Genomic DNA, 15331 nt, shown 5'->3' on the forward strand with positions numbered 1-15331 from the left:
GATATAGTGTTTTTTTAAGCCAGGCCGTAAACCTAGTCAACCACCTCTGTTGTAATGGAAAGATTTGGTTCATGGTTTGGAGATGAAAAGAAAAACGCAGGATACACAAAATCAGCACTGGAGGCCTGCTGGGTGCTACCGCTCTATGATCTGATACAGCCCCTTCTTACGTATACAGAGCTAGCATAGCTATAACAGACCAATATGAAGCGACAGCCCCTTTGTGTGTAATACAAATTAGGGGTGCCAAATACAAATTAAGCATGCCAATCATGATGATACAAATCTGTTAGCCCAACACCTGGAAACCAGAGGAGGAAAGAGTGCCTCAAATTTGAGGCCAGCCTGGTCTACCTAGTGAATTCCAGGCAAGCCAAGTCAACATGGGGAAGCCTGTTTCAAAAAAGCCAAAACTTGAAAATAAAACCGTCAGTGAACTAAGTTTAAAGTAGTTTTACCATCTGTGTTTTCAGGCCTCAGCTTTCAAGAGGTGTCAGAGAAAGGTAATCAGGAGCTCACTGAAAAGGACATTTCCAAGTAGCCTTCTGCCTTCCTTTCGGAATGATATCTTTATAGGATTATAGGGCACTATACAGTTCACATCTGTTTTAGAGCTCTCAAATTTCACTAGTCATGTGTAAAATGTTGATGGAACAATTGGCAGCATTGCACACAAAGATTACACTAAAGGCAAAAATATCTCAGAATAATTGCTGTTACATGTGGACAAAAAGGAATTCTAACAGGAAACCTAACCAAACCAAATTAAGTGGCTTTATTTGTTAAAAATCCAAAATGTAGAAGATACCAAATGCAAGTGTTGATACTGTTTGCCAATCATGCATTGATGACATGCTCCGATGTGTCGGCCATTTGGTAAACACTACCTTCTGAATTTCTCTGAGAAGCTCCATCTTGTGTTCTAACCTCTGGGGAGTTTGCTCCACCGACTCAGCACAGAGCACTCTCATACAAAATGGGGTGATCTTTAAGAGTTCTGGATAATCTTCATTCCTGCTTTCTTAAAAAACTATATACTAGAAAATAAAAAGAAGTTTGATGATATTACATAGTTCTGCTTTTAGGGGTGTCTTGTTTTATTTGGTTGGTTTTGTTGTTTCTTTTCTGGGCATATGCTCAAACCCAGGACAAGCATTCTTCCAATGGGTTATGTCATCAGATATAGAAAGGAAAATTTTGATGAAATGTTTAAATAGACTTGAGTGAGGAAAGAGATAATATTTAGGTAAGAAACAAAAAAAAGTCTTAAATCAGGAGGAATTTACATTAAAGGTAAGTGAATAATCATGATGTCAACATATTATGATAAGCTATTCAGAAAGTTAACTTAAGATGCTGGAGTGGAGAGATGGCCCAATGGTTAAAGCACCTGGCTCATACAGAAGACCTGGGTTGGATTCCTTGCACAGAACAGTCTACAACATCTGTAACTCCAGTTCTAAGGGATCTGACGCCCTCTTCTGGTCTCTGCAGGCACTACATACGTGTGGTTCATATATATATATATGAATTTAAAAACTTTTTAAAAAGTTATATGTGTATAGCACCCCTCTGTGTGTATGTGTGTGTATGTGTGTGTGTGTGTGTGTGTACACGCATGTGCACACGTGAGTGCTTGAGTGCACTCAGGAGCACAAGACCAGAGATTTTCTTTGAATGTCTTCCTCGGTTGCTCTCCACACTATTTTTAAAAATATTTGTAATCAAAGTAGAAATACATCATTTCTTTCCTCCCTTTCCTCTCTTCAGCCAATCCCAGCTACTCGTCTTCAAATCTCTCCAATGCTCCTTCAAATTGATAGCCGTTTTTTTCTTTGCTACATACATATACATGTATGCATGTGTATGAACATATATATATGAACTGCTGCATCAAATATTGATATTTTAAGCACTACATGCCTATATTTTGTAGACATCAATTGTGAAAAAACGCCTTCTTAGTTTTATTCTCTATGCCTCTTTACACTGTGGAGCAACTGTGTAGTGTGTCATCTCAGAGCTAAATTGGGAGTTCATCCGATTGATGCAGAACATAGTTCAGATACCCAACTGGCATAGCTACAGCCCAGAACTCCACCCTCCTGTCCCAGCCTCCCTAGTAGCTAGGACTACAGGCATGTGCCACTGCACCTAGCTCTAATGAGACTTACGATGTCTTTTCTTTCATATGTATAAATATCTGTTCTCTTCTGGACACTCACAAGAGTTCATCTATATTGATTATTTAGAAATATAGCTACAACTTCCTCCCCCTTCGTTTTTGGTTGTTCAAGACCATGTTCCTCTGTGTAGCCCTGGCTGTCCTGAACTTGATTTGCAGACTAGGCTGGCCTTGAAGTCATGAGATCTGCCTGCCCCTGCCTCTCAAGTGCTGGGATTAAAGGCATGCACCACACTTGGCATAACTGTCTCCTTTCTAATCCTTGGGAACTCCCTGTTTTTTTATTGGGTATGTGAGTTCCTAGGTTACTCTAAATCTGGGAGCTATTTGAACCTTTCTTCTTGGATTTTATTTTGTTCTTCTATTTCTGGGGCTATACACAAAATGAATGTGGTGATTTTGTTTCACAGTGACAATCTATTCTGTTTTGTCATCTCTTTTTGTTCTTGGTGTTTTGAGTATCATCTGTTACTAAAAGTTCATTTTTCCCAACTGTTTTTCCAAGTTTCTAAACTGCTATTAATCCAACCAGTGATTTTTTTACTTTTCAACTTCATATTTCTACCTGAGCTTTTAAAATACACACTCTATTTCCTATGTATATGTTCTCCTTCATACCTTTGAGTATATTGATAATACTTTGTGTTATGGCTTCTGTCTAGAAATTCCATTTTCTTTATCATTTTCTATTCCATTTTTATTGACTAATTTTTCTTTATGATATAGGCCACATTTCACTTCTTCCTAATTGTAATTTATTTTTGATTAGATTTGGGATGTCGAACCTTGTATGGCAAAAATTACAGCCCCTCCCCCCCTTTGGTTTAGTGTTCAGCTTCGGTCTACCGTCCTATTAATTTACTAGGTTAGTGACAGTGATAGTTGTTACTGCAGATTGTCTGGAGCTTTCTGAAGTTTGTTGCGGGTCTTGAGTAGCCTTCTAGTTTAACCAACATAAAGACGTTTCCAGAGAGTTTTCACTGAGGACAGAAGACTCACACCATGGGGTAGTGTCCCCTACTGAACAAAAAGAGAGGAAAACCATGGTGACCTGGGCACGGGCAATCTCCTTGCTATGATTAATCGTTGACACTGAAGATCAAGCCACGTGCACCACCTTGCCTTTCCTGGCAAAGGTAAACTAAGTTCCTCTCTGATTCGAATACCACTCCCCACCCCAAACTGCTTTGGCTCATGAACACTGTCACAGCAATGAGAATTAATATATTATATAGCCCAGGCTAGCCTCAAACTTGTGACCCTCCTCCCTTAGTCTCTCTCAAGTTCTGGAATTATACACAGTCCCATCACACACACATCCAGGTGTCAAGGCCTCTCCATTCAGATAATGTGATTCCAGTGTCTCCCAGGTGGATGTGAAATCTGTGTATCCTTGGGCTTTCTACCACACCTTTCTAGTTCATTTGCCCTTAAGAAGGCATCATTCATCAGTGTACAATTGGCTAGTCAAGAGCTAGCCCAAGGAGGGAATGCCGGTTCACATTTGTGATGATTTTGGTGAAGTAGTTCGCTTTTCTCTACTATTGGACTACAAGTTCCATATGCCTCCATTGCCTCCAGCTCTCGGATCCAGCCAGATCACAGCTCACTCTGCTTTCTCTTGGTCTACAATAAAAGCTCCCAAGTAGAAACTCCCAGTGATTAAGATTCCATTTGTCTGGTTCCTTCTCTTGAGAATATGTTGTTGTACAATGTTCGACCACACTTCCGTGTGTTTGCTGAGAGTTTTAGCCATTTGATTGGGGTTGTATGGATCTCCAGTATTGCCCTCAGTCCATAATGGAAGTCTATATAATGGCAGTAAAGAAAAGCTTCTGCTATTACATTTTAATGTAACTAAATTCTCAAAGTTTGCTTATTGGCTCTTTGGGTTTCATATTTGTAGTGTTTATTGTGTAGTTCACATTCCATGCTGTTCGCTGGTTACTTTGGTGACTCATCTGGATTTTTATCCTCATTTAAAGCCCACTATTGCCTTTTTTCTGCCCTGAAATGCCTCTGCTTATCTCTCTTCGATTCATCTTAAACTCCTCTGGGTAGAATCAGACCATTTTTAATACTATAGCGTTGAATCACAATGATAGTTTCATGATCTTCTTTCAGGAAATTGCCCACAAGGGAGGCTGACTTTTGTTAATCTGAAGAGTATCATCCTAGAGTCATGAGAGACCTTTTATAACGTCTATCACAATCCCCTAATTTTACTCATAAGGATATTGTGGGTCATGAACGTTTGGTAATTTACCTCAAATTATCCAGCTGCTGCTTGGCAGGATTAAGAGCCATATTTCTCCACTTAAATTTGTTTTTGTTGATTTTTTTCTTAGTGTGATTTTTTTTTTACTTCACAATGATGACCTGATCAAACACAGCAATTTTCATCTTTCTTTACAGAACTCAGAGATATCATGGACACCAGGAGAACATGGTCCGCTGAATCAACTAAGCAGGGAGCACAGGAGCTCTGAGTGAAGCGGCAAGCATGGGACCTACACAGATCTGTACCAGGTCCTCTGCATGTACATTGTGGCTGTTAGCTTGGTGTTTTTGTAGGACTTTTTTTTTTTTGTCTTAGTTAGGGCATCTATTGCTGCAATGAAACACCATGACCAAAAAGCAAGTTGGGGGAGAAAGGGTTTATTCAGCTTACAGTTCCACATTGCTATTCATCTCTGAAGGGAGTCAGGACAGGAAATCAAACAGGGTGGAACCTGGAGGCAGGACCTGAAGCAAAAGCTATGGGGCGATGTAGTTTACTGGCTTGTCTCCCATGGCTTACTCAGCCTGCTTCCTTGTTGAACCCAGGACCAGGACCATCTGTGCAGGGATGGTATCACCTACCATGGGCTGAACCCTCCCACACTGATCACTAATTGAGAGAATGCCTTACAGATAGATCTCATGGAGACATTTTCTAAGCTGAGGCTCCTTTCTCTCTGATGACTTTAGCTTATGTCAAGTTGACAGATAAAACCAACCAATTACAGACTCCTAACTGGGAGTGGGTGGATCTCTGACTCTTGCCCGGTCTTGGGACTCTTTTCCACCTGTCGGGTTGCCTTGTTCAGCTTTGGTATGAGAGATTTTGCCTTGTCTTACTGTGTTTTGTTTTGACTTGTTTGATTGTTGTCTCTTGGAGGCCTGGTCTTTTCTGGTGGGAGACAAAGGGAGAGTGGATCCGGGAGAGGGGAGTTATGGGGGAGGTGGGAGGAGTGAGGAATGAGAGACTGGTTGGGATGTATTATATGAGAGAAGAATCTGTTTTCAATTAAATATATATATATGTATATGTATGTGTGTGTATGTGTATATGTATGTATAATATACATATAATCTTTCCAATTTACCTTATTTGCTCAGTTGCAGGACAACTGTAAGCCAACCGTGGCGACATACACCTGTAATCTGTACACCAAGGAGCTGAAGGCCATGCTGGAGAACACAGAGAGACCATGCTTCAAACATAAATTGCCCTTGCTATTACTTTGCATGCTTGTAATGTTTTGCTGCTGGCTAAAACTTCTTTTGTTGTTTGTTTCGTAAATCAGACAAAGCCCTGATACCAGCTAAAGCGTCATACTCCCCCTGCTGGATGAAAAAATAAGTACAGGCAGTAAAAGAGACTCCTGCCAGGTATTTTGTTTCTTGTTTGTTTTATTTTGTTTTTATCTTTTTGAGAGAGAGAAAGGAGGCAAAGTTGAGTAGGTAGGGATTCAGGGAAGGTCTGAGATAAACTGAAGTAGAAAATCACGATTAGAATATGTGAAATTCTTTCAAAAAAGTTTCCAGTGTAGAACCTGGAGGGACTCCTTTTCTAGCTGAGGAGCTATTGGCAGTCGATGGCTGCTGAGGGAGAGAGGGAGAGATGGAGGGAGGGAATGAGGGAGGGAGGAAGGAAGACTCACTTTTCTTTGGGGGGTGACCACAGGCAAGTTATCCATACCCACCATTGGAAGACTAAACCCACTGATGCACATAGAGGCAGCACTAATTGACCTCTGGGTTATTTTTTTAGAAGAAAGAGGGGGGAGGAGGAGGAGGAGGAGGAGGAGGAGGAGGAGGCGGAGGAGGAGGAGGAGGAGGAGGAGGAGGAGGAGGAGGAGGAGGAGTCATGATGTTGAAAGGAAGATATATTGGTGAAAGAAGGGGTGGGGGTCAGGTGGCCATTAAGACACATTGTATCTTCTCTGTGATTGTCAATGAATAACTAAAACTTCCTTGCGACAATGCCGGTGGTGTATGTAGCTCGACAGTAGAGCTCTCATCTAGCTGGGCATGGTCCACAGAACTGGTGGAAAAGGGAAGGAGGGAGGCAGGGAAAAAAGAAGTGTAAAATACGGTCAGGCATGTGACATGCCGCCTTTCCAAAATGTGGTTCTAAGCATCCTGAAGAACTATGTAGCAAGAAAATAAGAAAATAAGGTCTGCACTGCTGGAGGCTGCTCACAGCGGCCATGTGTTACACCCTCATGGACTGTTTCTACCAAGCAGAAGCGTGCCCTTGACCTTGCACCCAGAGTTTACTTGGTTCCTTCGGGGGTGTTAGCATGGCTGCACATGCGCACAGGTGTGTGTTTTTCCTTAACTCCTGATGTAGATAGCTTAAGTCATTTTCAAGACACACTAAAGAGAAAAGTCCCACAAGAATTGACAATGTACTGCCTTCTGTTTGGTTAATAATTGGTTTCCTAACAGCACCAACAGGCAGGGAATTACTCAAAGTGTCCCACGTACAAACTCTGGAAGGTAATGTCCCCGTTAACAAGACATAAAAGTGACGCTCACTAGTTTACAAGGTCATATAGAAAAGAATAAATACTTTATTAAGGTTCCCAGAATTACTTATCGACTGTCTTTTCCTTTCTCTACTTATAATTACGTGGCATTGCTAATAAAATAAATCAAGTGTTACGTATCCATTTATAGTCCTTACCCCAGGTTTATTTGGCTGAACCTGAAAGCAAAGCTATGGTCCCTGATTTTGTTTGGTTACTATCTAACTAGACTTTATGGGTTAGGGTGGGGAACGAACATTTTTAGAATTACAGATGGTATCAAATAACACTGAGCATAGCTTACACATAAGTCGCTGTGCTAAACACTTCTATTTTATCTTGGGCAATTGTCACAGGAACCTCATGAGATGGGTACTATTATTATTATTATCCTATTTATATAGCGAGAAAACTGAGACAGGGAGGGAAAATAACTGGCTCGACTTTGCAGAGCGGGTAACTGGTAGAGACCTGGCCTCAGCCTCCATGATTTAAAGCATGCCACCAGCGTAGCCATGCTTTCAGCAGGAACAGAAATGCTGTTCTGTAAACAAAACTCCTGTCTGGCTCTTTAGCTGGTAGGAAGTCTCCAGACAGTTTTAAAAAGACCAAGATGGATTCTTATCTAGATCCAACAGGAAACAGATAATACAGTCCAATCAATAGCTAATACTGTTGTGTTTAGTTTCCTAAATATCGGTTAGTGCATTTTATGTATACTATGTGCTTCATATGTCATACATATAAGCACATATAAATGGAGACCAGAGGAGGATATCTGGTGTCTCTCTTCAATGCTTCCCACACTATTTCCTTGAAATATGGTTTCTCATTGAACCCAACATTCACCACTTTAGCTAGGCCGGTTGGTCACAAAGTTCTTAGGATCTGCATGTTTCCAATCTGTAAGTCTGGGGTTACAAGTCTGTACAGCTACTTTTGTATGTTAGTGTGTGTGTGTGTGCACGTGCTCGTAATCCACACAGAGATTGACCTCAGGTGTCCTCCTCAGACTCTCTCTCACTGAATCTGGAGTTTCCTGATTTGATTAAACTAGCTGGCCAGTGAGCTCCAGTCACCCTCCTGTCTCTGCCCCACATCACTCGGCTTACAGATCCATGCTAACTCACATGGTTTTACTGCGGGTACCAGGGAACTGAACTCAGTTCCTCATGCTTGTGTGGGAGGCTCTTACTGAATGAGCCATCTTTCCAGCTCCTCACAGATGTTTCGAATATAAAAGAAGGCATGGATGAAGGCAAAGAGCCAAGAGTGGTCGTATTTAGAAGAAACCATGGATTGTCGGACGGATGGCTCACTGCTTTCTGCGCATGTGTAAGGAACTGAGTTCACTCCTCAACAGCTCTGTAACAAGCTGAACATAGATGGACGGACTTGTAAGCCCAGACTTACAGATTGGAAACAGGCAGATTCTAAGAACTTTGTGACCAGCCAGCCTAGCTAAAGTGGTGAATGTTGGGTTCAATGAGAAACCGTATTTCAAGGAAATAGCGTGGGGAGCATTGAAGAGAGACACCAGATATCCTCCTCTGGTCTCCATTTATTTGTGCTTATATGTATGACGTATGAGGCACACAGTATACATACAATACACGCTACCTACATGATCAAAAATAAGTACACAAATCTTAAAATTCATAAAACATTCCCTGGTTCAATTTTAAAAAGCTATTTGGGTAGAAATTTTAATATTTTTATTTATTTCACTTAAAATTACTTTGTACATTTACTAATTACAATATATTACAGTGTCTAATGCTTGAGAAAACCAGCTCAAAGAGTTACTAAATATTATTCAAGTAAGTATAGTACTTAGATGTCTGAAATCATGGGTTCTCAGCCCTGTTTCCCTGATAAAGGTGTGAAGGACCTTTAATAAGCTACTTGTAATACAGATGGCAATGGCAAAGCGACTTGGTGTGCTGATTAGATACTATAACCAACATGTAGGGCCTGAAACATGGAGGTCCAAGTTGTAAGGGTAAAAATATGGTGTGTGGTATTTCCTCTGAAGGGGCAGTACTTTAAGGTCCTCTTTGTGATTTGTCTTTATTTCATACTGCTGTAAGACCCATGGGATTAGAGAATAGTCAGTTGTTGACTGGAAAGAGAGTTCCAAGCTTGGTGATGCCTGCTGATCTTGAGGAGGGTCTATATCAGACACCTGGTAGCCTCTGTAACTCCAGCTCTTCAGCGCCCTCTACTGGACTCCATGGTCACTTGCATGTACATGCACATACATACACACATAGACACAATAATAAATAAGTATCTTTGGTAAAAAATAAAGAATATTCAGTAAATACTGGGAAAAATCCACAAGAAATTTGCTTTGGAGTTACATCAACAAAATATAGAACCCTGTCCATCAATGCTGAAGCAAAGGCAGGTATAAAACCTGGGAAAATAAGGTTGTCTTAGTATTGGAGGTTAGGAGGGAGTCAAGGGAAGTTTAGAGTTTGAATCTATCTCTGAAACATAAGTCTTTTAAGTATTTCCGCAAGTATTACAGTTGATAAATATTCCTATTTTCAGAGTCAAGGGAAAAAATACAAATATATGTGGGCTTAAGTTTTACCAATAATTGGTGAGAACAATATTCTCACCTCATTCACAGACACTGACACAAAAACCTCATGACAGAATAATCCTGATGAGTAAATCCTTACTACTAATTAAAGTCATATGTAAATACCAGGCAAGCTGCCTCATACCTATAACCCCAGTTGGGACATAGAGATCGGGGATTAGCAGTTCAAGGTTATCCTTAGCGACATAGAGGACTCTGAGACCAGCCTGGCCTACAGGAGACCTTGTCTCAAAAAAATAAAATAAAACAAACACCACACACATATACACAAAACTTCAGATAAAACACAAGCCAAAACCACAGTTATGCTATGAAAATTTCACTGATGAAAAAAAATACAATCCAGCCAATCTCTGTATCTTAACTATAAACCTAGGGCAGTATTGGTTACTGCCAGAACTATACCCCACTGTGGCCTTTCAGTTCAATCTCCTTTTCCCCTGTTTCCAAGTGTGGATTACAATGACTCTGCCTTATTTATCTGGAAACTGTTCTTTGCTGGAACTTTCTGGTGAATTTTTGTTCTTTCTTTAGCAAAGTAAGATGGTCTGTCTCCAAGTTTAATATAACTGAATGGACTCATGGCTATCAAGTAAGCATATTAAAAATATACCCCTGGCCTTCTGGGAATATCCGACGCTGGTCATTAAGTCGCCAGGTTACAGCTCACGGTGTCCAGAAATAGCACATTGTATCTTATTACCTGAAAGGATTAAAGCAGAGCTATAGATCTGAACATAGTTCTGGGTTGGAGTTGGAAGGTTTCTGTAGTTTTAAATAACCTAAAACTCCTTCCAACACAGCTAACCGGGATCAAAGTTTTGGCACGGCGACTTTGAATATCAGGTGACTTGCCCCGGTTGAGTCAGCTTGATTGCTTTTCTGTAGTTTGATTGTTTCTCTCTATCACCTGGTACATTAACAGAGAAATTAATCTTTGAAGTCCTAATGGCTCAGCGTTTTCAATTATTCATCTCAGCCGAGGAATTTTTTTTTTTAAAGAAAAGCTCAGTGTTCTCAGTTACGATAAGCCTACCGGCAGACACGGATACCCACCCGTGCTACCACCCTCAAGAAGCATCTTTCGCACAGAAAATTTTTCTGAGGATTTAAAAAAGAAAATCTCTTTTACTGCTTATTTCCTGTTTTAAAGTCCGAAATCATAAGCAGCCTGAAGCATAAAAATGCTTAATAAGCGTCTTTAACATTTTTTTCCCTAAAGAGATTTTCAGAAGGGGAAGGGTAGGCACAAAGAGAAAGTGTGAAAAGGTAATGCCACAGTCATTATTCTGTTCGAGTGAGACTGGTGCCAGCACAGTCCTAGACTTCAAATGCAAAGACACCCAGCCCTGCCACTGAATGTAGCATTTGATCACAGCCTATACATGTCCTCCTAAGACTTTTTAAATATATTTTTATTTTTAACTGACATTTGTTTACGAGGTCCCATATAGCACTTCAATGCATGTATATATGTCATAATTAGATCAAAGTAATTGGTGTATTTGTTACATCAAACAATTGCTATTTCTTTGTCCTGGATAGACTGGGAATCATCCCTACTAACTGCTCTAAAAAGTTCAATTCATTTCTGTCAACTGTAGTTACTCTACTATGCTATAAAATGCATAATGCTAAAAACGACTCCTCATATCCAGCTCCACCCTCCACCCAGGAATCATCCTTTCTCCGCACCTTTCCCATGCTGTATATTTTTCAGTCATCTGTTCATTAGTTGTAATATATAATGCAAGGTAAATGTAATGCAAATGGCTATTATATTGCACTAAGAAATAACCATACAAAAGTCTATGTCTGTTCAGTGTAATCATAATTTAAAAAAAATAATAATTCAACCTATTGGTTGCACATGTATATGTGGAAGCCACAGATACAGAGTTTCTACTGATGGGTTCCATAGTCTTTTTAGGACCAGTGCCGCAAGCCCTGTGACCTCAAATGTGCTATGCTGACACACTGCACTAAATTTTTACCTGGTTACACCTTTAAGCACTTCCAGCTGGAAAGCAAGGCTCAGGAAAACCTTGTTCCTACCAGTTCCTTCCTAGGACCAGTCTGAGTTTTCTTTGTTTTATTGAATAGTTCCTTCTGCTAATTATCATCCTACTTTGATGAGGAGATAAGGTCCCGTTAGCCCTTATTGAGATCCTTTATCAAAAGGGCTGTCAATGTGTAAATCAAGTTTTGGTGGTAACACTGCCAATCCAGCTCCAGGGGCATCAATAGCATTCTGCCCCTGACTTTGGCAAGGTCGGGATGGTCTTTCTCTTCACTACATTGTATTTCCAGTTTTCATGTTTTAAAAATAAAGGTTCATTTATTCTTATTTTATGTGTATGGATGTTTTGCCTGCATGTATGTCGGCGCACCGTATGTGCTAGAGATAGCTTCAGAGTATATTTGAGTATTCAAAGTTTGAGCCCCTGTGTGAATGCTGAGGACTAAATCTGGGTCCTTCGTAAGACCAGCAAGTGTGCTAGCCATTGAGCAATCTCCCCTCAGAACTCCTTTAAGGATGATTACTCAGTGAAGATTCAAGTCTCCCTTATGCTGTTTATTAAGTCAAGACAAATATGACTTCTAAAAGAGCATGGTGCTAAAACAAGACCCTTCAAAAACAACCAGCAGTAAGTCTTTAAACACCTCTCTGTTGGTGATGGTTATATATTGAAGGTGTAAAATGTTCAGAATATATTAAGGAAAATGATCTGCTAACCGATATGTGAAATTTCTCATTTAAAAGTCCCATTTCTGCAACCCTGGCCAGCTTCTCACAGGCTGCAATAAGGTGAGCATATTCCTCTAGTTATAATTCATTTGTGTAGTGCACGCAGTAGAGAGGACTTTAATCTCCAGGGACCTGACTGAATTCCAGGCTGAGGGAGACTGGAGGTGCTGGGAAATGCTTTTCCTGTGGTTCATCTTGATGCTTGCATTAATAGTGTTTAAAATGCCAGTTCTCCTCCAGGTCCACATGAAATGACAATGATCCACAGATCCACACAGGCTTTCCCTAACTTGCCTCTCTAGCACCATGTCCAGTTACTTTCTCTTCACTCTCCGCCTCCCCCCAGCCCATTCCTTTGTGTGGAGCATTCCTTAAGACATGTAGATAGTTAAGATGTTTACAGATGGCCCTAACCTATTAGGACCATCTGTAAGCTCCTGAGAGGAAGCCAGTCGTCACCTTCTCCACTTCATTGTCCCCAGGGCCATTTCTACGAGGATTAAATGAGTTTGTATTTGCATGTTATTGAAACGAATGAGAAAGGAAAGCATGGAAATGCCCTGTTTCCTGCTCACTTCCTTTGATCTGGAACATTGTAGAAACCCCATCTTCTATTCCGAGACTCCCTTCTTCTGAAACACACTAAACACGCTTCCTTCTTCCAGAAGTTTATTTGCTGTTTGAGGGCTTTTGTTTTGAATTTTTATTCACGTGGGTGAGTGTACATGTTTGTGGATGGGTGCATGTACATGTAGCCAGCAGTTGGCAGCGGGTGTCTTCTTTAGCTGCTCTTCAATCTAGTTTTTTAAATAGGGTCCCTCACCTACCCTGGAGTTCCCTGGTTTGGTTAGGCTGCTGTCTGTTTTCCCAGAATCAGAATTATAGATCTAAGATGCTGCTGTCCTCAGCTTCTTTCTTTTTCCCCACCATCCTCCCCATTTTAATGTCAGTTCTGGGGATCCAACTCAGGCACTTGTGGTTGGCAGGCATCATAAATGGCGCTCTCTCCCCATCCATGTTTTAAGTAGGTGAGTTGTTTCCCCTCGATTAACAGTACATGCACATTTGGAGGAGAAGCTAAGCTATATAAAAATAAAATTGGAGCCTGATGCTATAGCTCAGTGGTAGAATGCTTGCCGACTGTGTATGATGCCTCTGGTTCCAATGCCCAGCGTTTACACACACACACACACACACACACACACACACACACACACACTCAGGCAAGGCTAGGAGCAGAGCATATTTCTTGCCTGACTTGTGTGAGACTCTAGGTTTGATGCCTATTGCTTAAGAAAAAGAAAAAGAAGAAATGTCTTGGTGTGATCAACCACTCCAGTCTATCCAATATGGGAGAGGATTCAGGAAACGGGACAAAGAAGGCCAGGATGATCTGTCTCCTCTACATTTCACCTTTGACACAGTAGTTAACGTTCCAGTTTAATCTATCCAGTATTTTATGTATATCATGCATAGTTCAGATTTCTATCACATAGACCATATACTTTTAATTTTTGAGATTTCTATTTACTTATTTGAATTATTTTATTTCATGTGATTATTTTATGTATGTGTTTATGTGTGCCTTATGGTTGTCTGTGTGTACCACATGTGTGCAGGTCCCGCCACAGAGGCCAGAGGAGAGCACAAAATCCCCTGAAACTGGAGTTGCTGCCCAACTTGGGTGTTAGGAAACAAATCCAGGTCCTTTACAAGAGCAACAAGTGCTCTTAACCACGGAACTAGAAGAGGAACTGGAGTTATTGATGGTTGTAAGCTTCTATGTGGCTGCTAGGAATCAAAGCTGGGTCCTCTGAAACATGCCCAATGATTTGACTGTTGAGCCAACTCTCAAGCCCCAACTAGTCCCAACAAATAGATAATATTAAATTCAGTCTTTTCTCATTTTATTTCATGACCATTTCCCAAAATGATTAAAATATTGCTTCTCATCACTTTAAAAGTTGTTTCATATTTTACATTATATTTCAGAAGTATGTAATATACTATTTAAGTCCCTATGCCCTCGAGTCAGACTTCAGGGTTCAAGTTCCACTTTCCGGTGGATACTTTGTCTTTTCTGTGCCTTGGTTTCTATTTCGTCAATATAAGAATCAAGAAAGTATGAACATAAGTTTGATTTTTAAAATGTACATTATACAGGGTTATTGTGACAGTTGACTGGAGACACAGATGAATGTTATTAACACTGTCTATTGATTTTTCTTGCCAGATGGCCAGGTTGTATGATAGAACATCGGCAAACTATCTCCATCCTTGACAGACAGTGCTTCATCCTCCCTTTATCTTTCAGGGTCACTGCTAGGAAAAATTTTCCTACCTTTCAGAAAGATCCAACCAATACAAAGGTTTTGCTGATTTGACATGTCAGGGGGTCATTCTTTCAATTTAATTGTAGTTCTTTGCTTACAGGTGAGGTTGAACATTTATTTCATGCTTTCTTTAGTGTCTGAAATAGCCTCCCTGTGAACTCTTATTCTTTGAACATTTTCTAACATGGATCTTAACCTTTTTCTTATCTATTTGTATCAGCTCTCTATACGGAGAAGACATTAGCCCATTGGGCTTAGCTGGGTTTTCATGCTCAGAAAGTTTGTCCTGTTGCATAAGCAGATGATGGAACAGTTTTTAATTTTTGTCTCTGCTTGGATGCCAAGAAAACACACTCTCTTTTAGCGACCAGTCACTTTCAGTCTATATTTGTTAAAAGTTTATATGTAGTCTTTTGGAATAAATATTCATATATCATAAACTGGAAATCTAAATCGATTTCCCTTTCTCTTACCACATCTCCCCAGACCATTTAGTGGATAATCTTGACTTCTCAGATTGATTTGTCATGTCTTCCAATATTGTCCATTAAAATTTTATAGATGCTTGATTCCCTTCCTGTTCTGTGAGTTTGTCTTTTTGCTCTACTTTGTGCTTGCTAAATGACTGTAGTTTTATTATCTGTTTTAATCTTTGCT

This window comes from Grammomys surdaster, unplaced genomic scaffold (genome assembly GCF_004785775.1).
Source record: "Grammomys surdaster isolate TR1022 unplaced genomic scaffold, NIH_TR_1.0 125024, whole genome shotgun sequence".
Classification (NCBI taxonomy): domain Eukaryota; kingdom Metazoa; phylum Chordata; class Mammalia; order Rodentia; family Muridae; genus Grammomys; species Grammomys surdaster.